Below are 23,720 nucleotides of genomic sequence, written 5' to 3'. Positions count from 1 at the left end.
TTTCCCTCCTCGGTACTGATGCCTACGAAGGACTTAGGGAACTATCTGCCTGTGTGTTTACACATCAAAAGAGCAGAAAACCCAGGGTGCAACTTCAAAGAGGCTGGTTTTATCTTCCCTCAGAGACAATTTAGATAATCGAGCTTCCAAAAGGATAACAATCCAAGATCCTTCTCCTTCTGTTCTAAGGAGAATTAGTTTACATTTGAGGCAAAGACTTTTCTCCCTCCTTCAAGAAAGGGAAAGAAGAATGGTTATTCCTCTCTATATAAACTCCCAGGGTGCCTCCCCTGTAGGATGATTCCTCCCTACATGTAGGCCCAGCCACCTCACTCTCATTGAGTCTCCAACAGTGTTAGTTCACCTGGTGTTATTGCTGTGAGTAAATAAAGCTCTGATCTCTCATCCAGAGACCAGGTGTTTTTGCTAGTACCCCCCGTCTCTCACTCTCTCTCTCCCTACCTACCTATATACCTATCTCTATGCAAGCAGGGTAACATCTAAGACCCATCTCAGTTTCAGACTTGACATAATCTTCCTTTAAGAAATTAGTGAATTGCTCTTTTTAATAATGATTCAACCAACGCTGAGTTTCTAATATGTATACAAAATCACTTACACATTTTCCTGCCTAAAATGGAGGAAATCTAAACATTGGAAAAAATCTTAATGGGCGAACATTCTAAAAACATACTTCAAAAATGTCAATGCCAAAGAAGACAAAGGCTGAGGAACTGTTCCAGATTAAAGGAGACTAAAGGGACATGGGAGCTGAATGAAAAGTGTAAATGAGAAGGACTGTTACAGAGGGCATTACTGGAACAATTGGCAGAATTTGCAAATGGACTGTATATTAATAATAACAGTGTATCGATGTTAAGATTCCTGAATTTGGTAATTATACTGTGGTTTTGTAAGACATTGCCTTTTTTTCTTAAGGATAGATGCTAAATTATTTAGGTGTGATAGGTCATGATATCTGTAACTTAGTTTTAAAGGGAGAAAGAGAAAAAAAAATCATATCTGGTAAAATATTTACTAAACATTGTTGATCTAGGTGAAGGGTGTTCCAGAACTCATGATATTATTCTTATAACTGTTCTCTAATTTAAAATTTTTTTCAAAATAAATAAGAGGGAAAGTATTCCTATCAAGAGAGTCTAATATGTGGCAGGCTCTGAGCTAACCATAGCCCCAGAGATAGAGTAATGGATGTGATATATTTCCAGGCCTCAAAAATCTGACATCTAGTGAAGGAGATAAACAAGGAAATTGATATAATGTGATAAAATTAAAAAGCATATTATTTATGTTTATGTTTATGAACATTTTCTTTTCACATGGCTTATGTGACACCCCTCTCCCTTGCTCCTCCTCCTATCTCCCTGGCTAATACTTCTCAGTATCTTTTGCTAATTCCTCTACATCTCCTCACGGAACTCACTCTTTGGACTTCTTCCCTTCTCTGGCTTCTCTTGCCCCTCAGGTGGACTTAATTAGTTATATGGCTTTAAAGATCATCTATAAGCTGATAACTCCCCAATTTATATATCCAGCCTAGTCGTCTCCTCCCAACTCTTGCCCATTCCACATCCCCACCTGGATGTCAGGGATCAAAAACTCAACTTCTCGGGGTGCCTGGGTGGCACAGCGGTTAAGCGTCTGCCTTCGGCTCAGGGCGTGATCCCGGCGTTACGGGATCGAGCCCCACATCAGGCTCTTCCGCTATGAGCCTGCTTCTTCCTCTCCCACTCCCCCTGCTTGTGTTCCCTCTCTGGCTGGCTGTCTCTATCTCTGTCAAATAAATAAATAAAATCTTAAAAAAAAAAAAACTCAACTTCTCTACAAACAAACTCTTGATTTCCTTTCAATCCTACCCTTCCTGGAAAATATGTGCAAATCATATATCTGACAAAGGACTTGACTCCAGAGTATGGAAAGAACTCTCAAAATGCAGAAATAAGCCTTATGTTTTAAATGGTAAAAGATTTAAACAATCACTTCACCAAAGAGGATGCATACATGGCCAATAAGCACATGAAGAGATGTTCAACATCACTAGTCACTAGGGAAATGCAAACTAAAACTACTGAAAATGAAATACTACATATTAGCACAATGACACACACACACACACACACACACACACACACACACACACCACAAAAAATTGACAATATGAAGTGCTTGTGAGGACTCAAAGTAATTGGAATTCTTATACGTTGCTGGTGAGAATGCAGCATAGGATAGCCAATCTGGAAAACTCTTTGGCAGTTTCTTTTAAAGTTGAACACACACTTAGCATATTTATCTAAAGGTAAAGAAAATCTATGTTCACACAAAAACCCTGTATGTGTTTAAAGCAGCTTTATTCATAATCATCAATACCTGGAAACAGCCCAAATAGCCCTCAACTGGGAAAAAAAAAATCCTACCCTTCCTATAGCATTACCCAGCTCAGTGAAGAAAAACTTCTCTTACATGTCTAGAGTAAAAATGATGGAATCACCTTTGATGTCTTCCTCTCAAACTCTACATGAATCTTTTAACAAATTATATTGGCTTTATTTTTATTTTTAAGATTTTATTTATTTGTTGAGAGACAGAGAGCATAAGCAGGGGGACCAGCAGGCAGAGGGAGAAGCAGGCTCCCCGCTGAGCAGGGAGCCCAACACGGGGTTCCATCCCAGGACCCTGGGATCATGACCTGAGCTGAGGGCAGACAATTAACCGACTGAGCTACCCAGGCATCCCTATATTGGCTTTAAATTCTAAATGTAATATACCCATAACTAACCATCTCATAGCATATCACTTCTACCACTGTGTTCCAAGCCATCATCACTTCTTACCCAGATTATTGCAATAACTTCCTAGTTAATCTGTATACTTCTCTGTATCTGTTCTTCATCCTATTAAAAATGCAAGCCAGATCATGTCACACTTTGGCTGAAAGCCTGCAATGACATCCTATGTCACTCATGATTTTACAGCAAACACCTAGCCCTAGCTACCCAGCCTCATCTCCTTTTATTCTTCCACTGGTCCCTCAGCTCCAGCTACACTGGCCTCCTTTTAGTTTGCTGAATGCAAGCATGCTTCTACCTCAGGACCTTTGTGCATATTTTCTTTTCTTTTCTTTCTAATTTTTATTTAAATTCTAGTTAGGGAATATACAGGGCAATATTGGTTTCAGGAGTGGAATTCAGTGATTCATCACTTACATACAACCCCCAGTGCTCATCATAACAATGCACTTGCTTTTCCTTCTGTTTGGAATATTCTTTCATCACATAGACATATTGCCATATCACTTCCTCCCTTATTTTCTTCAGTTCTCTATTTAGATGTCACATTCATGGCGAAGCTTTGCCTGACTACCCTATATACTATTTTGTATTTCTGCCCCCACCCCAGGACTGCCTAACCCCCCTTGCTCTTACTTTTCTCCATAGCACTTATTACTATTTGATATAATATCTATTTGTTTTTTGTGTTCCCCAATTAAATGTAAACTTCCTGAGAGCAAAAACTTAGTTTTCACCCTGTATTATCCCTACACCTAAACCAATGCCTGTCATATACTTGGTGCTCAATAAACATTCATTAAAAATGTGAATGAATGAATCATAATAGAATGCAAGAAATACACATAGAATTTACATAGAATTTAAATAACAATTATATTTGGTTAAAAGCCTTGGAAAATGGTGAACAAGGTCATATAGATATGGGTATCTGGAGGATTTTCAGTGCTATGGGAAAATTGCCCTGGTCAGCAATAAAGAAGAATGCAGTTGCATAGCTGACTCTCAGATAAGAGATAAGAGAATGAAGACCAAATTCGGCTTCAGACTTGAGACCGCCTGACCTAACTTACCAAGCAAGTAAGCCAAGAACACATTGGAAGCTGGCCAAGGGAATGGGTAAAAGGCTCCACAAAGCAGGACTCCCCAGGCAGGCACTGGTTACCAAGGAGATGAGCCTCCTCCAGAGAATAACATTATAATGAAAAATGAAGCAAATTGTCCATAAGAGTTGGGCAGCACCTTGGTCTAGTTAGTGCCACCTTGGAGGAAGATCTGGGAGAGATATAACAGTAGATTAAGAATAAGATAACCTGAGCACAGATTTTAGATTGTAAATAAAATATAAACCAACACTTGGGCTCAAGAACTTCATGGGTACTGGGGCGCCTGGGTGGCTCAGTCATTAAGTGTCTGCCTTCAGCTCAGGGCCTGATCCCAGGGTCCTGGGATTGAGCCCCACATCAGGCTCCTCCGCTGGGAGCCTGCTTCTTCCTCTCCCACTCCCCCTGCTTGTGTTCCCTCTCTCGCTGTCAAATAAGTAAATAAAATCTTTAAAGAAAAAAAAAAAAAGAACTTCGTGGGTCCTGATCATCCCTGAACCTTCCTCTGATTGGATTAGTGATTGGGGTTTGTGTTTAAAAATTTGAAGATCGGTAGGGGAAGAAAGGGATAAAGAAAGGGGGGGTAATCAGACGGGGGAATGAAGCATGAGAGACTATGGACTCTGAGAAACAAACTGAGGGTTTCAGAGGGCTTAGTAAGGAGGGCACGTATTGCATGGTGCACTGGGTGTTATATGCAACTAATGAATCATCGAACTTTACATCAGAAACCAGGATGTACTGTATGGTGACTAACATAATAAAAAAACATTAAAAAAATTTGATGTTTGACTCAACAACATTGATTCATTTTATACTTCAGTAAAAACAAAGTTGTTTTGTTTTTGTTTTTGTTTTCTGAAATGAAAGAGAACTTATTCTCTAAGTAGTTTGTGTGCCCTGGCAAGGGGATGGAATGCCTATGTGGCCTCCTCCTGCTTTGTTTGCTTTCTCAGCCTCTTACTATAGTTGCAAAGAAACTATCCTGACAGGGAGAGTACCAGAGAGAAGAGCAACATAAGTCAACATTTAATATATAGGGGAGGATGTGAACGAGGCTTCTTGCGATCATTCTACAATATATACAAATATCAAATCATTATGTTGTATACCTGAAACTAATATAATGTTATGTCAATTATACCTCAATAAAAATTACATATTCACATATATGTATTCACACACAGTGTGATGATGCAAGTCAGTAATATTAGTAATAATCATTATTAAAATGGTATATTTATATGGTACTTTACAAATTCAAGTGTGCACTATTTTCTCCTTTCATTCTCACTACTGCCCCCTTGAGTTAGGTGTCAACACTCCCATTTACAGTGAAGAAATTGAGGCTCAAGCAGTTTAAGACATTCATTCAGCTGTGACCTATACCTAGAATGAAGATATGTACTGCTGTGTCCAGAATAGTCCCCATTTATGCCTATTGTCCTAGAGTAATCATTAATAGCAACACTTCCACTCTCCGAAGTCTCCTAGTTGGACAATAAATTTAATGGTCACGCTACCAAAACCTACTTCTTTAATTCACTCAATTCCTGTCTCTTATTTCATTATTGCTTTGTTTCCTCCATTTACAGCAGTTTGGGGTGGTTATAACAGCCGAATGAGCTGGCTTCAGACCATAAGATCACTTCTCTGAGAAAGGGCATTTCAGTTTGCAAACAAACTCATCCAGTAATTTTTAAATTGGAAAATTATCAATATAGTATAGCAGTTAAATGATCAGGGTCTCAATCTCAGCTCTACTACTTCCTAGCTGTGCGACTTTGGGGAAATTAATGTGGAAAAAAATCAGCCAGAGCACCATTAGCATACGACTTTATTTTAAAATATTGGTCCTGACATGAACAGACACTTTTCTAAAGACGACATCCAGATGGCCAACAGACACATGAGAAGATGTTCAACATCACTCATTATCAGGTAAATACAAATCAAAACCACAATGAGATGCCACCTCACACCTGTCAGAATGGCTAAAATTAACAACACAAGAAATAACAGGTGTTGGTGAGGATGCAGAGAAAGGGGAACCCTCTTGCCCTGTTGGTGGAAATGCAAACTGGTACAGCGACTCTGGAGAACAGTTCCTCAGAAAGTTAAAAATAGAACTACCTTACGACCCAGCAATTGCACTACTAGGTATTTACCCAAAGGATACAAAAATACAGATTCAGAGGGGCACATATACCCCGATGTTTATAGCAGCATCATCAACAATAGCCAAACTATGGAGAGAGCCTAAATGCCCATTGACTGATGACTGATGAATGGATAAAGAAGATGTGATATGAATGGATAAAGAAGATGTGAGATATATATATATATATATATGATATATGTGTGAGAGATGAGATAGATAGATAGATATGTGTGTGTATATATATATATATATATATATATATATATATGAATATCACTCAGCCATTAAAACGAATGAAATCTCACCATTTGCAATGATGTGGATGGAGCTAGACTGTATCATGCTAAGTGAAATAAGTCAGTCAGAGAAATGATCATATTTGACATCATATATGAAAACCATATATGATCTCACTCATATGTAGAATTTAAGAAAGAAAACAGATGAATGTATGGGAAGGGGGGGGCAGGGAGAGAGGGAAATAAACCATAGAGACTCTTAATAGAGAACAAATTGAGGGTTGATGGAGGGAGGTGGGAGGGGAGATGGGAAAGATGGGTAAAGTTATTAAGGAGGGCACTTTTTGTGATGAGCACTGGGTGTTGTATGTAAGTGATGAATCACTGAATTCTACTCCAGAAACCAATATGCACTGTATATTAACAAAATTTTAAATTAAAAAAATGAATAAATAAAATAAAATAAAATAAAATAAAATGTTGGTCCTGAGAGGGCTTCTGAAGGAACTAGAGAAGAGTCCGTCTTCAGGAAGGAAGGGGCAAGAATTTTATAGAATTTTAGCTGGAGGCAGGGAGGGGACTGTCAGCCAAAATTCAGCTAGTTTGGGGAATAGCTGGTCAGAAAAGCACCTCAGAAGAAGAGGAAATTATTATTGTACATTAGCAGCCATTGTTTGGGCAATTTGAATTTATGAAAATGGATGGGAGAGACAGATCAGGATTAAAATCCTGTGGAAGAAGGAATGGGAAGAACAAATCAGGCAAAGTAGACATACAGGGGCCACATGGAAAACTCTTGGGAACCTCAGGGACTCTCACATAAATTAACCTCTCCAAAGCTCTATTTCCTCATTTGCAAAATAATAGGATATACAAGTTGTTGAAAAGAGTAAATATGTTATTAAATATAAAGCTGTTGTTGAAAAGAGTTAACATGTTATTAAATATAAAGCAGGCAAAACAGTGTCTGACACATATTGAGTGCTTAATAAATGTTATTATTATTATTTTCTTTCTTTACTTACCTCTGCCTTCTGAAGGAGGGTAGGATATGGAAATGAGGGTGAATATATATTTGCCAGAAAGGTTTAAGGCAGTGCCATCTCCAGAATTTTTATGAGGTTGGGCTTAAGGCTCACAATTCATTTGGAAGGAGGTCAGTAACAAAAGGAGGCTTGGCTTGGCATTAGTGCCTCGATAATTTTAATAAATTCCCACATACATCCTTAGATGGGGAAAATGACTTTTTCCTCAAAGAACTAGCCCAACACTAATCCCTGTGACACTGTACTATTTGTCATCCTTCTCAACCCAACCAAGTTGCCATCTCTAAAACCCAACGTTCTTGATCTGTAAGGAACAGCTAAGGGACTTTCTCAAGGCTTTCTTGTATTTGCATAATACGTTCACCATTCTCTACTTAGATTACATATTTTTGATAAATATGTAATCAATTACATAAATAAAACACAATTTAAATAATAAATAAATAAAACACAATTTATTAAAGAAGCTTTGATTTATACTTTCTATACAACTGAGAAAAAAAATCAACTGTTTGTAATAAAAGATGAAAACCCCAAAAGGCATCTGAGGTGACGGGTAGAGAGCACGCATAGAGATTATGGAGGCAGGGAACTTCCCAAGCTGTACTCAGACCTCACCCACTCAACAGACTGGAACACAGACTGGCAACTCCTGGTAGTGTAAAGGTGCTTTATTTGTTACTCATTACTTAGAGATTTTACCATATTTTCCTTGGGGGGAAAAAACCTCCTTCTGTTGGCTTTTTGAAAATAAGGTAGATTTCTTCAGGTGTCAACAGTATTAATGACTAGTCCAATAGTTTCTCTTTAGCTCTAAGACTAAAAGAATAGCAATTAACTCCCATCTACTGTTTAGTAGTTTTGTTCCCAGAAATCACTAATTTTCCATTATTTTCTTGCCAGAACTGTCCAAACTCTGTCTAGAACCAAAGGCTCTGGTGATACAGTTTCTATTGTAAGTGTCAACATTCTACACCTTTTTACTCTATCTGGACAACTGAGCTCGGGTGCTTTATAGAGATACATCCCGCTGTGAGTCAAGGTCTGAAGAGGCTGTCCATTTTTTCCTCTGTTTAAGGAGATCAGTCTCCCCTGAAATTGAAACTCACCTAACAAAAAAGAAACCTGATGTTTTACTCCATGGAATAAATATCATGGAGAAATGTAACACTTGTATAAAGGCAAATTATTATTTTCTAAATTCAAAGTTTGTATTTTTGACACCAGACTAGATGGTCCTTCCCCATCCCAAGATTATACAAATACTCAACTAGGGCTTTTTTTTTCTTTTGTAGTTATTGTTTTATGACAAGTGTTTCATTTCATTTTACTCCTTTATGTTTTCTATAACCTAAATTGAACAACTTTTATAAGAAAAAAGATGAAAATAATTTTTAAAAATGCACATTCAGAAGGATTCACATACTGTCAAATAAATGATAAGGCAGACAATAAGGGCAGAAAGAGTTCTGAGAAAAACAAATGGAAACTAAGGTAGCAAAAGAGGCTTTGCAAGGGCAGTGGGATTAAAATGGCCTTGAACAGAAGTGACGTCAGTTAAGAGATGAAAAGGAGAATGAAGGATCAGGGGTAGGAAAAAAGCAACAAAAGCATTGTGAAGTTTATGTTAAGGAGGAAATTAGTCAGTTTGTCAATTAGTCTGTTCAAAATTTTACGCAAAAGAGAAAACTTTGGGGATGTAGGATCCACACTGTAAAGAGTTTAGAATTAGGATTAAAGGAAATTTATTCGGCAAATCTCATACACAAATTCAAGAACTGAGTAGAGATTTAACTTGCATTTGCAAAGGAGACAAGTTAGTGCAGAACTGGCACACCTAATCAAGAAAATAGAAGCCTTTGAATAAAAAATCGCAAGGTCAGGTGATAACTCAGTTTGTTCTGTGGTAGTCAGTAATTCTGATTGGATAACTTTTGGGTCCATTTTGATAAAAAAGAAAAACAAAATGTTTCTGTCTTTGGAATAAAACACAACTTTATGGCTTATCTTAGAATTCAAGGCTTTTTAGAATATTCTTGTTTTTTAAGACTCATCTTAGAATGCAATGTTTTTAGAAACGTTAGCCTTTTCTAGGCTTTGGTACAGGACGGGCTTGATTGGTCAATATTGTGGACAGGGTTAGATAAGACATCAGTTTTCTTTGCCATATTGTATAGACTAGAGTGTAGAGCTTCAAACATCCAGAGGTTTCAGCCAGGCCACCGGGCAGAGCTGTGATTGTACCGGTTGTGCACTGCACAACTGTAGGGGGTGCTATGTACACAGTGCTCCCCGGAGTTATACAATGCAAAATCGGCTCAGCTTTCCTCGGAAACGTAGAAGCCAGGCAAGTAACATAAAGCAGTGAAGCATATGACCCACCTAAAGGATTCCATCTAATTAAAAAACAATGTTCAAACCACTGTGGAGCAATAAAACAAATTTGCAGACTATATCCAGCCTTGGAGCTCCACTTTGCAACCTCTGCTATAGACTGTCGAAACAGACAATATTTTTGAGCAGTGTAATGATGCATTAAAGAGGTTTGTAAAGGGGCGCCTGGGTGGCTCAGTCGTTAAGTGTCTGCCTTTTGCTCAGGGTGTGATCTCAGAGTCCTGGGATCGAGCCCCACATCAGGCTCCTCCGCTGGAAGCCTGCTTCTTCCTCTCCCATTCCCCCTGACTGTGTTCCCTCTCTTGCTGGCTGTCTCTCTCTCTGTCAAATAAATAAATAAAATCTTTTAAAAAACTAAATAAAGAGGTTTTTAAAATGATTTACAGAGAGAAAAGACTAGAAAGAAGGAGACCAGTAAGAAAACTATTTCAATAGTCTAGAGCAGAGGAAACAAAGGCCTGGCCTAGGCCGATGATAGTCAGATAGAAAGGAAAGAATTCTTAGGATTTAGTGATAGAATTCAGATTTGATTCAGAATCAAGTTGATTCAGATGACTTCCCACAAGGAAAAAAGTGAAGGAGGTCGGAGTAATGCAAGGTTTTGAACCTAGGTCCTCAGGAAAATACTTGGAGAAAAAAAGATTTACCTTTGAAACAAATTCAGATGTTTTTTTAAAAATAATTTTAGATTTTAGATCTAAAAAACAAATTTTACATGCAAAAAACCAATTTTAGACTACGATAATAAAAATCATGTTTTGAAAGATTATTTAATGCTATAGTACTGCTATAATATTTATACTGCTATAAATTAAAAATACATGGGGAAAAAAGCCAACAAAGAGGGAGAAGGGAATTGGAAAAACCACACAAAAATGTTAACAGTGACTATCTTTGAGTAATGTGGTTATGAGTTCTAAAAATTCTTTTCTTGGGGCGCCTGGGCGGCACAGTCATTAAGCGTCTGCCTTTGGCTCAGGGCATGATCCCAGCTTCTGGGATCGAGCCCCACATCAGGCTCCTCCGCTGGAAGCCTGCTTCTTCCTCTCCCACTCCCCCTGCTTGTGTTCCCTCTCTCACTGGCTGTTTCTCTCTGTCAAATAAATAAATAAAATCTTTAAATAAATTAAATATATAAATAAATAAAAATTCTCTTCTTTATATTTACATTTTTTCCAAATTTTCTACAATGAATGTTGTGTTTATAATTAGAAAAAACAATTGTTTTAATATCCTAGGGACTCACCTTTTACAAAATCAAGAAATTAAATCTCCATTGTTTTTTTTTTTTTTTTAAGATTTTATTTATTTATACGACAGAGAGAGAGATAGCCAGTGAGAGAGGGAACACAAGCAGGGGGAGTTGGAGAGGAAGAAGCAGGCTCACAGCAGAGGAGCCTGATGTGGGGCTCGATCCCATCACGCCGGGATCACGCCCTGAGTCGAAGGCAGATGCTTAACCGCTGTGCCACCCAGGCGCCCCTCCATTGTTTTGTTTTTGTGACAACTATTTGCAGTAGCAAATGCTAATAGGTTAGCTTTTTTTTTTTTTTTTTTTTTTTTTTTTTTTAAGTAGGCTCCAAACCCATTCTGGAGCCCAGTTGCAGGGCTTGAACTCAGGACCCTGAGCTCAAGACCTGAGCTGAGATCAAGAGTTGGACACTTAACTGACTGAGAAACCCAGGCACCACTAGGTTAGCTTTTTGGTGTTGGGAAAATAGATCTTTTTCCAGGGGGCTAAATACAAAGTCCTTGCAATCTCAAAGAAATATTCAATATTTTCCAGTAACATAGACTCGTAGACATTATTTTTTTGACTCAAAAATTAATTTCAAATGTGTTAATAATTTTGTTTAAAAGACAGTGGTTTTGTTTTCTGTTTTTCAGCATTCATTATTAGCCTTCCTCAAGTTGCACTCAAGACTTAAAAACCATCTGAGCTTTTGCCAAGAACATAAAAATTCAAGGTAAGAAGAAATGGTAACAGTATCAACAATAAAAATAATAATATGTTAATAGATTTAAAAATAGCTTCACATATATTTGATACACTATTTGACTTTTAAGAAAAAAAAATCGAATGTAATAGTGGCAGGGTTTTTTTTAGCTCTACCTTGTGGAGGAGACATTGAGACTCAGAGAGGTGAGTCTCTTGCTCAGTATCATATAGCTACTAAATAGTAAAATCAGAATTCAAATCAAGGTCTTCCATTTCCAAGTACTGTAATTTTTCCTACAGAGTATTAATGGGAAACCATGAAAACTATGTCCACCTCGTTAGACCCTTCTCTGTTCTGACATCAAGGCCTGTTAATCTTGCTACCTTTGCCTAGGCCCATGACCTGGTCAAGCTCCAGGCTCTCACTGTGGTGTAGTCTGCTCCAACCTAGTGAAACCCAAAATACAACAAAGGAGAAGAGATAGTGATTTTAAAAAACTCTTTCGTTAAGGAAAAAAAAATACTGTCTTTCATTTGTTTGAGGCATATTTGGCATTTTAAACATTGCACAATGGTTTGCATATAAGTACTTCCTAAATGAATACAAGAGTAAAGTTCTGAGATAAATAATGGAAATGACCGCAAATTCACAAGTTTATTATGCAATAAGTCACATCCACCAACAGAATAATTTTTTATGCATGAATCTTCTACTTATCATTATTGGGTAGAAGGGGGGGCACCACTCTCTTGGATGACCTGAGGCAGAACTTCAAGAATTAGTTTCGGTTCCACCTGGTTATATCCCCAAAATTAGTTTTCCCTTCGTCCTTCTTTTATATGATCCCATTTGGCAGTTACACCCACTTGCTGGAAGAATTTCTCATTGTTCCGTGATCAAGGGTACCATTTGTCTTAACTGATACTCCACTGTTCGTCATGCAAACATGATTTTTGCTTTGAACACGACGTTGATTTGATACATTCTCAGGTTGTTCTTCATGCATGCATGGGTTCTTTGTAGGTGTCATTTTTTTCTGCCTGGATTATTGACTTCTCACATACACTATTTGGACATTTGTTCATGCTTTTATGCTTAATACCCATACTGCTTTGTTCAGTATGAGTGGGTAATTTGGATATATTAGCAAATAGCTCATCTGTTACTCTACTAATCACTTTAAAAGCAACACTGCTTTCTCTACAGTTTATAACAATGTCACATAAATATTTATCAAATGAATCATTAAGTGGATATCAGCTAAGAGGTATTACAGACACCTTTGAGTGGGATGTTACAAAAAGTAGGAGATTCTGATGCAGGGTGTTTTTTGTTTTTTGTTTTGTTTTGTTTTGTTTTTGAGCAATAAAAATGATTAAAGTTTAGGTGTAAGTTAGGATTTGAAATATTTCAAGATACCAAGCATAAGCAATAAAAAATAAGCTTAAAGAACAAGAACTTGTAAAAATGACCTGACTTGGTAACGTCTCAGAGGAAGCAGAGAACATCCTCCTGCCCAAAGCCACTCCTTCCTGTATTATTTATGCTGATGGGGTTCAGAACACGCTATCCCAAAATATGAATATTGAATATTTTAACTGAAGGAGTTTGAGAAAACAAGCAGAAGCAGGAAGATCACTCTGACCTTCCTCCTACACTTCTGCCTTGAATCAGGTCATAAAACCCTCATGTGAGAGGTGCCCTCCCTATATGTGGTAGACAGAGCATCGTTATCTCCAGGACAAAAGGACACCAAGAAGAATCCAAACAAACAGGCCTTGCTAAGTGTGTTACTACAATTACCTCATACTCCTTAATCTATCATATTCCTCCACAACAATGCATTCTTCAAACCTAGCATAAAAGTACTCAAGTCTAACTGTTTCTTTGGGTCTTCATTTCCCTATGAAGTCTCCTTCGTCACATAAAACTTCTCCTCAATTTGTATGTTTTTCTCCTGCTAATCTGTCTTTGTCGGTTTAATTTTCAGACCCAGCCAGCGACCTTCACAGGGTTGAGGAACCCTTTTTCCTCCCTGACACTGCATAGCAAATTACTTGAGATTTAGCAACTTAAAACAATAAACATTTATTATCTCACACCATTTCAAATGGTGAGGAATCTGGGAGCAGCTAAGCTGAGTGTATCTGCCTCAGAATAGCTCAGGACATTACGGCCAAGATGTCAGCCAGAGCCGCAGTCATATGAAGGCTTACCTTAGCTGGAGGATCCCCTTCCCAGCTCGGCACTTGGGTGTCGGCAAGAAGCCTCAGTCCCTCATCAGGCTTGCCTCTCCATAAGATTGCTTATGAAGTGGCAGCCGGCCTCCCCCAGAGTGAATGATGAGAGAGACAGAGAGACAGAGAGAGAAAGAGAGAGAGAGGGAGAAGGCACCAAGATGAAAACTACAGTGTCTTTTATGACCTTATCTCAGAAGCAACATAGCATCACTTTTGTTGTATTTAATCAGTCATGAAGACCACCCCTGGTACAACCTGGGAGGAGATGTTCCCAGGGTGTGAATACTGGGAAGTGGGGCTCACTGGGGGACATTTTGGAGTCTGGCTACCATTCTTCCCTTGTATCCTTTACTATCTTCTCCCGCTCCCATCACCCTTTTGCTGTTTCAACTTAAACTACTTCCTCCTTACTAGGCCTTCCCCTATCTTGGTTCTAGACACTCTGAAACTAGACTCTGAAGCTCCACTTCTATACCTTCTTGGGTAAAAGAAAAAAACAAAACCTTTCCAAAATGCTCTTCCTAGTTCAGCTCTAGTTACCCACTCTGTCTCCATGGTTGAATTCCTGAAAGAGAAGTCCACACACACTTCCACTTCCTCACCTCCCATCTCCTCGGCCCACAGCAGTTTGACCTGCACCCCAACCTTTCCAGTGGAACTACGGTCCCCATGTCACTGGAATGTTGCAAGGAGTTCTCAGTTTGAAATTCCAATACATTTTCAGCCCTTACTTAATCTCTGCAACATTTGTTTTCCATGAATCTCTTTTCCCTGGGCCACAATGACACCATTCTTTCCTGGCTTTTGTCCTAACCCTTTCCTGACTATTTCTCAGCTTCCATTGCTGATCTTCTTCCTTTACCTCCCTGTAAGTATTGGCATCCTCCACAATTCGACCCTTACCTCTTTTTTTCTTATTATTCTAAACACTACCCCTGTATCTTCTCTAAGCCAGTGGCTTTTGCTACCATCTGTATGCTGCTAACTGCCAAATCTGTATCTCCAGATTCGTTCTCTTTCTTGAACTGCACACCATTATAACCAACTCCTGGCTTAAGAGTGTGAAAGCCCCACAGGTTTCTCAAGAGATAGATGTGTTGGTTCAGTTCAAGGAGATCAGTTACTCTACCTGGGAGGGGAAATTTTAAAAACTATATTCTAAAGGAAATCCTGTCTCCAAAAAGAGTTTTATCCAGTTGGTACAACCTCTAGTGCAAAGGCATGATGGAGTGTGATCCCAGCAGAGGGCTTCCCTCTCTTCCCAGAGGAAGCCACCAATATGACCACCAAGCCATTATTCATCATTTTAGTTCAACATAAAGAAGTGCAGACAGCTCGCCCTCATCATCAGTTTATGCAGAGATTGGTAAAAGTAACAGCTGCACCCAGCTTCATAAGCATCTCCTATCTGTCAGCACCTCCTTCAGATACTTCATGGTAGCTGTGCCAAGACTCCCAGAATCTTGCCACATTCTGTCCCCCTGGACAAATTGTTCAACTAAGACCAACCGCTCCCCGGAATGCTCAGGCTTTCAGACCTAAACCCCTCCTAATTCTGTCATGAGACCATGTTCTGAGTCATGTCCCACAGTGTGTTGTCAGCACAGACACAGATGTTACTACTGCGGCTACTCCTGCTGTCCTCACACTTTTACCACGTAAATGTGCTGTGAGCAGGAGCTTATCAGGCTCAATAATGTCATGATGCCCAGTCAAGTGTCCCAGGCAGCAGCCTGCTGTTCATATACCTACACGATTGGGAACTTTTCCCATTTCCCCGTTGGTATGTGCCCCTCCTCAGCAGCAAAGCTAGATGTCAGGTGGGTAGGTGTTTCCTTTTATTTGAGCCACAAACCTTATTTTTGCCAGGCATTGAGAAATCACTGGCATTGAGACAAAGCACCCAGAATTTCTCCACCTCTTGGAGTCTCCAGAGCCTCATTCAAAGGCTAATGAAACCATCTCTGTACTTCAAGCACATCTAATCAAAGAGACTGCCAGAAACCAGACAGCAGTGCTTCTGCTCTTCTAATGTATAAAACTGATCAGGAAAAAAATAAAATAAAGTAAAATAAAACTGATCAGGGATCACAAGCAAAACTCATCTTACATCCAGGGGAAAATACCTAAACATTGAAACACTCCAGTAGTGTAGGGGGAAATTGTAAAATAAAATGTAACGTTAAATAGAAAGAAAATTTGAAACATATATACTGAGAAAATGCCATTCCTAACAAATTTAGTGATAGTCCTAGATTACTTATAGAGAAAAGGCAGAGAAGAAGAAAAGAAGAAAGGAAGGAAAAGGAAGAGAAAGGAAAGGAAGGGCAAAGTGAGGGGGGAGGAAGCAAAAAGTACAAATATATAAGAGCCTCTTTACCTAGAAATCAATGAAAAAGGTCCATGGCTTGGTTCTAGATACCCTGAAACTACCTTTGCAAGTTAGTCAAGTTTCCTTCGTCTCGTTGTGCTACTTTTTATTCATTGGGATTGCATAAATTTATGGCTGGTGTTGTCTTATACTGATATGCTTGTATTTTTGTCATTTTGAGAATGCTTTATAGACTCTTGTAACTAAGACATAATTCACAGGTGAAATAGACAAAGGGGATTACCAGTACACTTATCTAGATGAGTGCTGAGAAATATATAGAATTGTTGAGTCATTATATTGTACACCTGAAACTAACATAACATTGCATGTCGATTATACTTCAACAAAAATAGACATCATTTGCATCCTTTACCACATTAAATATTTGTAGCTGCATGTAATCTTGATGTTCTGATGACTGACTGGGAAGAAGGCACAAAAAATTTCAAATAGCATCTCTAGTACTGGGGCAAACCAGAAGCATTCTGATCCTGACAGTTCTTCAAAGACTGAATAGTACTCACTTCACAGCATACCAAAAGCCCACCGTAAGAAGGGAAGCTACCAGGTATGACCTTCAAGTCAACATCGTCAAATTAGGAGGAAGAATTTTGGCAGCAGAGCAGAATACAACCTCACTCCATCAATCTGCCCAGTCTAACTCTGCATATTACACTGGTGCATATATGCAAAAGCAACCACTGAATGACTCCAAGTATTACAAACACTTAAAGGGTGTAGGTAATGGTTAAGGACACTCTCACCATTGTTGTAATCAATGTTGTAAATTTGGGATAGTTTTGATTATATACGTTTTTTCAAAAGTTTATTCTCATGCACTGGGTTTGAAACATCACGACACTGGCATCAATCACAAGATCAATAAAATCTTCCAAGGTTCTGCAAACCTGGTACCTCTGTCTCCTTGACATTCTCCTGTTATGCTTAAGACAAGCTGTTGAGCTTGAGGGGGAGGTTAAATGGGCAGCTTGAAGAAAATTGTAAATGTTTGTAAAATCTGTTGAGGGAATTTTGGAGAAACAGATGGCCCAGAACAAATAAAAAGATTGCCAAGCTCTGCTGGAGGTTCACCTGAGTTTAGAGGTCATGGATTTATTGTGGTTATCACATGCCAGAACCATTAGGTTTGTTTTCACATTTAATGCTCGTGACATCCATATACGTAAGTGTAATTTTTCTTGATTATACAGGATTTAAATCACTAATAGAAGCTTCAGCAGTGAGTTCGTCAGGGTTTTGTGGTTGCAAACAACAGAAAATTACTCTGGCTAATAGGAAATAAAAGGAATTTCATTGGAAGGATATGTGCAAGCTATCAAAACAAAGAAGAGGCTAATGAGCCAGTATGTAAAGCACAAAACATTTTCCCAGGTCTCCGTAGTAGAAACAGATAGATGCCTGTGTAAATCACCTAATGTCTTTGGATCACTCCATTCCAGAGTCCAGTTGGAGACAGAGAGAAACTGTTTGCCCTAGCATGGGTCATATGCTTAGTTAGGCGAGCTGCCTCCAAGCCTGGAGGGTTGGCAGATAATTCACTAAAGGAGAACTGAAGTGCTGTTGTCAAAAGAAAAGGGGTTGGATGATGGTGAGCAAAAATTAATAAATGTTCACTGCAGATAAAAGAGCAGAATTGAGATCAGAAATGTTAAACCCAATATGGTATGTTCTTTGCCAAGTTGCCTCCTAATAGCAATGGAGACGGTAGACTGTTGGTTGGGGGGTTACAGTACAGGTGGAACAGGAGAGTAAGAATGTGAGAGTTGAGAAGGCTGCAAATAACAATGGATGGTGGGGGGCACCTGGGTGGCTCAGTCGTTAAGCATCTGCCTTCGGCTCAGGGCGTGATCCCAGCATTCTGGGATCAAGCCCCACATCGGGCTTCTCCGCTGGGAGCCTGCTTCTTCCTCTCCCACTCCCCTGCTTGTGTTCCCTCTCTCGCTGGCTGTCTCTCTCTCCATCAAATAAATAAATAAATAATCTTTAAAAAAAAAAACCAAACAAACAAACAAAAAAACAATGGATGGTGGGCCTCCAAGCTAGGGATGAAAGTGTGGCCAAAAGGGGCCTTCAAAACCAGGAGAACTGGAGGGCCAGGGTGGTAAAACAGGTGAGTTGAAGGCATTTCTGGGAGTCTTCTGAGATGATGCCAGAAATTCTACGATGTAAACCAAGTGAGAGACATGTCCTGAGAAGTTGAGTTATGTCATGAAGGGTCACGAAAGAACACATAAAGTTCCAGTTGTGTTTTAGTTTCTGAGACAGTCAGAAGCATACTACGTTATTTGGTTCTTGAAAATGTAAGCAGGAGGGAGACACTTCATTGCCATAGCCATCTAAAAAACAAAATCTGCTCCAGAGATTTTATGGCTCTGTGTTGAACGAAGGAAAAATGAAAACTATATTGATCACGGTATTTACAAACTAAGCGAAGAATGTCTGAAGAATATTTTATGAATGAACTAATTTTTCTACCCATGCCTTTCCCCAAAGAATTGTTTTATGACTCCAGGTAATTCTCTCAAACAAAAAGAGTGTTAACACAAGCCTAGAGGCAATAGGTTTTTTGTTGCCTAAAGATAGTCCTACTGATAAAAAGAAATCGAAAGCAGGTGTCTTTACTTGCTTTGTATTAAAAGGAAGGAAAATAAAACAGAGGAAATCTGCAATTTACAAAAAGGGCAGAGCACATTAAAATGAACATTTCTGGAGTGTGTGGGGGGGGGTAAGAAATAAGCGTGGGTATAAAAGGGCAACCTGAAGTATCCTTGTATTGATGGAAATAATCTGTACCTTGAGCCTATTAGTGTCAATATGCTGGTTGTGATATTGTACGATAGTTTTGTAAAATGCTAACCACTGGAGAAAGCCAGATAAAGGCTATGTGGGATCCCTCTCTATTATTTCTTACAATTGTGTGGGTATCTATCATTATTTCAAAATAAAGTTTAATTAAAAAGAAAAGCAACACAAACACAAAATGAACTTTCCTAGCTATAGGGAAGAACAGTCATCTTCACCCCCTTGTGTTTCCATATGCAGTAACTTAAGGGAGACCAAAATGGTTCTCTGACCTGGCTGCTCATTTGTTCCCTGGGTGACCGCAAACTTCCCGGAAAGCTGAGAATCACTGAGATTCTCTCCACCCCTCATTTACTCCTCCACAGGGGAATAGGAGAGCCTAGATGAACACGTGAGTTGGGGAGAATAAACAGCTCAGCCCTTCCCCCACCATTTCTAGACCTGTGTTTGCAGAGAGTGTGTCAGCTCTCCTCTCATGGGCCTGTATTCTACTGGGAACCTGTGTTGTTCAGCTATACCAGTAACTACTGGATAAGTCTGGGAAAAGTAGGACAGCGCCCACTTGGCCATGTCTTCTAGTCAGCTTTATTAAGGTAACAGTCTGACCTTCGTTTGTCTGAATCTCTCTTTCAACCGATTCCAATTTCAAGAGGAAGAAAGGGACACTACTTTTTAGGTACCCGGTTCCTGCAAGAAAAGGGTTTTCAGCAGGGATGACCTCATACATCAGACCCAGGGACTCCGGGGATATGACCTTAGATTTGCCTTCTTGCCACTCTGCTCCCCAGAATGTAGCAAAGTAAGATAAATGTGGAATGTTAGCGGGTCAGATTGCACCTGGTTTACAGAAGCATTCGTTGTGAAATCTCTAATGAGTTGCAGCTGCGCTGGGAGGCATGTGACTTGGCATTTACTCCTGAAGAGACTGTATAACAAGCATGGGATTACACACAGGTAGGGAATAGAAAGGGGGGGTGCCCTAATGTGAAGCTGTCTGCCCCGGATTCAACCTCCTCTCTTGTGCCTGAGCCCTGCAGAAAGGAGGAGAGTGGAAGCTGCACCTAACCTGTCACCAGGTATCTGAGAACACGTGTACCAAGTAGTCCATTAAAATTCTAGCACCTGGCACCTGATCTTCAGTAACTGGGCAAAGTTCTTGGTTAAGTTCACTTAGTTGTTGCAGTCATTCTGGAGGTGAGCACAGCTCTCACTCATTCCAACATTGATTTCCATTCTCTTTCCCTTTTTAGAGATGCAAGAAAGTGAACGTACCTTCTCAGATCGCCCTGCAGGTAGAGGTGGCCCTCATGACTCAGTTCTGGCAAATGACGAGTAAGCTGCATTTTTCTGGTACTGCTCTTCCACTTCATTCTTCTTGCCTGAAACACATGCATGATGCTTGAGGCTTACAGTCATTGTGAAGTATGTATACAGCAAGAGGCTTACAGTCATTGTGAAGTATGTATACAGCAAGACAGAAGGGGTCAGTGGATGGTGTTGTGGAGCTACCATACCAGTCTTGGACCTCCTGTCACCAGATCGGCAGCGTGTCCTGGATTATCCATCTGGACCCAATGTGATCATAAAAGTCCTTATAAGGGAAAGAGGGAGGTAGAAAGAAGGATCGGAGAAAGATGTGACAACAGAAGCAGAGTCAGAGAAATGCTTTGTTGGCTTTGAAGGAGGAGGAAGGAGGCCATGAGGCAAGGAATGCGGGCAACTCCTAGAAGCTGGAAGAAGAAATAGATTCTTCTCCAGAGCCTCCAGAAGGAATGGAGTCCTTCCAACACCTTAATTTTAGCGTAGTGAGGCCTGTGTCAGACTTCTAACTTACCGAACTATAAAACAATACGTTTGTGTTGTTTAAACCACTAAATGTGCAGTAATCTGTTACAGTGGCAACAGAAAATGAATATGCTCTCTTAAGACCTTTTAATAACAAATTATGATTAGTCTAAGGAAATTGTTTCCTTTCAGTGCAAGACACCTCTAGTTTTCAAAGCAAGGGCAAGCAAAAAGAGACATAACTTATCTTTCAAGAAAAAAAAATCCCCAGGAACCTAGGAAAAGGAACCCAAAAAGGAAACTTCCCCAGGAACCTATGTTTTTATAGCCATGATAACAAATACCAAAGCTGGTTTTAAACCTATTTAACTGATCAGTGACAACTTACTCCGGTAAACACACCTCAGGAACAGAAAACACACTTTTATAACCCGTGTTTCTAAGGCTGATTTTCAACTACTCCTGCCTCAGTAACCAATATGTCCCAACAATACTTCCCATAAAACCTCTATTTGCTCTGCTCAATGAGACTGTGTCTGATCAGCATAGCTTTCCCTTACCTAAGTAAGCAATAAATTCGGTTTCTAGGTTTCACACTTCGGGTGATGATCTTATCCTTTGGTACATTGTACATTCTTCTTAATTTAACAAGGGCCACAGAAAACACAAAGTGCCAGGTTTTCATACTAACTGTTAAGTGAAGGAGTTGGGAAAGAGAGAAATAGAATTTGTTTCGATTCTGTGAAGAAATAACTTTAGGTGGTTGTTTAAAACTCTTGATTTGTTCCTATGTTTATATTTGAAAAACAAAAACCCTAAAACTAAATAAAATCACTCATGATTTCACCATCTTCATTTTTTAAGTATTTAAAGAAGTACAAGTCCTTGATCTCCCTCCTACCAATCCCACCTGCCAGGGGTAATTGCTACTAACAATTTTATGTATATTTTTTCAGGTGTAAACTTAGGCACAGAGGTGTTATAATAAGCCTATTTTAACCGGTTGCCATGGTGTTGCCGGGGTCTTTGAAACATATTTTATATGGTTAATTATAGTTTGGTATTTTAGCATGGTTGTGGGCTTTATGAGAATGGTAACCATGATACATTCATCTCTCCATAAGAAATTATGTTACATAATAGGTTTTCAACAAATATTTACTGAAGTTAACTAAGAACTAAATTTCTCTAAATAAGATCCCATTTAATTTCTGGTATGAGAATATAATACTTAGTCCTAAGATGATAGAGTTATAGATACTGAGTCTAACTGTGGTGGACTCTGGGATCTTAATGTGTATAAAGTTCTAGGGCAATATTGCTCAGAGAGTGGTCGACTCGTGATGGTCTATGAAGTATTCAAAAAAGTTTGGCCATTTCAGGGGAGAAAGTAAAGAAGTAATTTTGTTTATACACAGTTCATAAATGTGAAGTTAAGATTACTTCTTTTACAGAACTCCTCTTAAATTTTTAGTTTATTATTTTTAAAATAGATATGATTTTCATGATTCAAAGTTGAAAAAGTTAGAGTGCCTGGCCAGTCCAATCCGTGGAGCAGGCAACTCTTGATCTTGGGGTTGTGAGTTGGAGCCCCATGCTGGGTGGGGCAATTACTTAAAAAATTTAAAAATGAAAAAAAATTGAAAAAGGTCAAAGGATAAACAGTAAAAGGTCTCCCTCCAACCACATCCCTTAGCCAATAATGATCAGTTTGTTATGTATCCTTCCAGAAATATTTTACAATATATAGGAAAAAACACACATACAAACACACACGCCTCTGATCTTTTTATACAAGTAATTTAGGCTACACAGTCTTCTGTATCTTGTTACATGCAACAGTATGTCTAGGACAACCTTCCATACCAGTACACAAAGAGCAGCCTCATTTACTTTTACGGCTGCGGAGAATTCTTGAATGGACACAAAGATAGTTTTCTTTTTAGATTACAAAGAAGGTCTTAATAAATAACTTTGTACAAATGTTAGTTCATACCTGTCTGAATCAATCTGTAGGACAAATTCCTAGAAACAGACTTGTTGCTTCAAAAGGTACATGAATTTATAACTTTTAAAGTTAACTGCTAAAATCTCTTTTCATGGAGACAATTCATCCTCTCATGGAAATTAGAGTGCCTCGTTCCCCATAGTCTCAGCCACATGGTATATTATTATCAGACATATTTTCTCTGCTAATTGAATAGGTCAAAATGATCCCTTAGCAGGACATTAACATTCATCCTATTGTGCGTGAAATTAACATTTTTTTGTACGTTTGAGTAATTTGTATTACCTTTTCTCTGAAGTGTCTGGTTTTATGATTTGTCCATTTTTTTATTAGGTTGTATTTTTCTTTCTTTATTGCAGGTGCTCTTTTTTTATATTAGGAAAATTAACCCTTTGTGATACAAATATAAAATTATTTTCCTCAAGTAGCCATTGCCATTGCTTTATGATAACTCTTCCCATGAAGAATTTTTAAAAATATGACTTGCAGGGGCACCTGGGTGGCTCAGTCGTTGAGCGTCTGCCTTCGGCTCAGGTCATGATCCCAGCGTTCTGAGATCAAGCCCCACATCAGGCATCCTGCTCAGCAGGAAGCCTGCTTCTCCCTCTCCCACTCCCCCTGCTTGTGTTCCCTCTCTCACTGCCTCTCTCTCTGTCAAATAAATAAAATTAAAATCTTAATATATATATATATATATGGCTTGCAAATACTTTATCCCATTCTTTGGTTGTCTTTTCACTTTCTGGGTAATGTCCTTGAAGCACAAAATTTTTTAATTTTAATGAAGTCTGATGTATCTA

General features: G+C 38.9%; 1 long non-coding RNA gene across 2 annotated transcripts in view; it reads right to left on the bottom strand.

The window, feature by feature from the left end:
- Window positions 1–439: 439 nt before the first annotated feature.
- The window catches only part of LOC103656144, a 53,096-nt gene continuing 29,815 nt past the window's right edge, over window positions 440–23,720 (bottom strand). For both annotated transcript variants that reach the window (XR_005837894.1, XR_566554.2), the window contains exons 3-6: window positions 20,400–20,506; window positions 12,436–12,438; window positions 3,015–3,019; window positions 440–454 (exon numbers count right to left, since the gene is read on the bottom strand). This is a non-coding gene — a long non-coding RNA (uncharacterized LOC103656144). The remainder of the gene's footprint in view (window positions 455–3,014; window positions 3,020–12,435; window positions 12,439–20,399; window positions 20,507–23,720) is intronic.

This window comes from Ursus maritimus, unplaced genomic scaffold (assembly GCF_017311325.1).
Source record: "Ursus maritimus isolate PB19 unplaced genomic scaffold, ASM1731132v1 scaffold_26, whole genome shotgun sequence".
Lineage (NCBI taxonomy): Eukaryota > Metazoa > Chordata > Mammalia > Carnivora > Ursidae > Ursus > Ursus maritimus.
Note: the sequence above shows the minus strand (reverse complement) of the source record. Positions and strands in the feature narration are given on the sequence as shown.